The 1685-nt window shown below is 31.4% G+C and overlaps 1 non-coding gene across 1 annotated transcript; it reads left to right on the top strand.

Annotated features, from left to right (window-relative positions):
* Positions 1-1030: 1030 nt before the first annotated feature.
* Positions 1031-1135, top strand: LOC122101931. The gene has a single exon (XR_006146430.1). It is a non-coding gene; the product is annotated as a U6 spliceosomal RNA (small nuclear RNA).
* Positions 1136-1685: the final 550 nt, after the last annotated feature.

Genomic DNA, 1685 nt, shown 5'->3' with positions numbered 1-1685 from the left:
TACTGTTCGCTGGAACACTAAAATTGCTTTCTATGCGAGAGATTGTTTAGCCTTCAGCTTCTCCTCCACCATCTTTCCCCACTTCTCATAAACATTTTCTTATTACAGGATAATTCTAGATTAGCTATAATTAAATAATAAAATAATAATATAATAATAATATAATATAATAATATTATAATATAATATATATAATATATTAATATAATATATTAATATATACCATATATAATATATTAATATAATATATATAATATAATATAATATATAATATAATATAATAATATAATAATTAAATATTAATGAGTACTAAAATAAATAACCAAACAATTACCAGGGTTTTCAGTATTTGAAGTGTACATAGTAGATTTTATTATTTTCTCATATTCCTGTACATTTAAAACTGGATCAAGCTATGAGTAGCCTTTAAATTTACCCACTAATATTACTATTTATACTTCATCTCATCATTTGTATGTGGCTTATATAATTATTTGTTCATAACTAACATATAACGTAAGGGAGCCCTAAAGATTTAACAGAAACTGTATACTAAAAATCTTAACTTCACTCTGCTTCTTTACACAGTCTTTGCAACTTCTCATTAGTAAAGTTTCTATAAACTCTGAAATGTACATACTTACTAGTACATGCTACCAGAAATATTATATATTTTATCAAAAAATTTTATGACCTGCCAAGCAATCTTAATTTTGTCATATATAAGCAAATCCCAAAATTAAACATATTTAAAACGTTAAAACTTTTAACAAACCGTAGCATTTGCTGCTATGATCATTATGACAGGTGCCTTGTGTAGAATAATTGAATTCCTCCTCCTACACATCTCATGAACAACAAATATCTAGAATTATTTTATTTTTGGCATGTCAATCTTGACTTTATTCTTATATGTGTGCTTATGTAAGAAATACATGGTTCTAAAATTTCACAATTCTTTTGAACTTACTTTTTGTTCAACTGTCTAGTTTAAGAAAATCAATTACTCTTTATATATAAAAAATGTTCTGTGCTCAATTTGCTGCACATACACTAAAATTGTAACATACAGAGAAGATTAGCATGTTCCCTGCACAAGGATGACACGCAAATTAGTGAATCATTCCATATTTTTACAACAACAGATGCTGGAAAGGATGTGGCCAGAAGGGAAGCCTACTGCGTTCTTGGTGGGAGTGTAATCTTGTTCATCTACTTTGGAAAGCAGTTTGGAGGTTCCTCAAAAGACTCCAGATAGAGCTCCCTATTACACAGCAATCCCACTTTTGGGCATTCACCCAAATGATCACAAACAAGTCCATACTAAAACTACCACCACAGCAATGTTTACTGTAGCATTTTTTGCATAAGCTAAGATATGGAACCAACCCCGGTGCCCCTCAGTAGAAGAATGGATCAAGAAAACGTTCTGTGTGTGTGTGTGTGTGTGTGTGTGTGTAAACGTTCTGTGTGTGTGTGTGTGTGTGTGTGTGTGTGAATGTACACTTACACAACCACTTTGGAAAGCAATCTGGTGAGTCCTCAGAAAGCTAAATATTGACCTTCCTTATGGCCCGCACATACCACTTCTAGGCATCTATTCTGAGCAACAGGTACCAATATTCAAGGACACATGCACATCCATGTTTATTGCAGCACTGTTCACAAGAGCCAGGATATGAAAA

The sequence above is a fragment of the Dipodomys spectabilis genome, unplaced genomic scaffold (assembly GCF_019054845.1).
Source record: "Dipodomys spectabilis isolate Male_0828 unplaced genomic scaffold, ASM1905484v1 ptg000710l, whole genome shotgun sequence".
Lineage (NCBI taxonomy): Eukaryota > Metazoa > Chordata > Mammalia > Rodentia > Heteromyidae > Dipodomys > Dipodomys spectabilis.
This window is presented reverse-complemented; position numbering and strand designations above follow the sequence as displayed.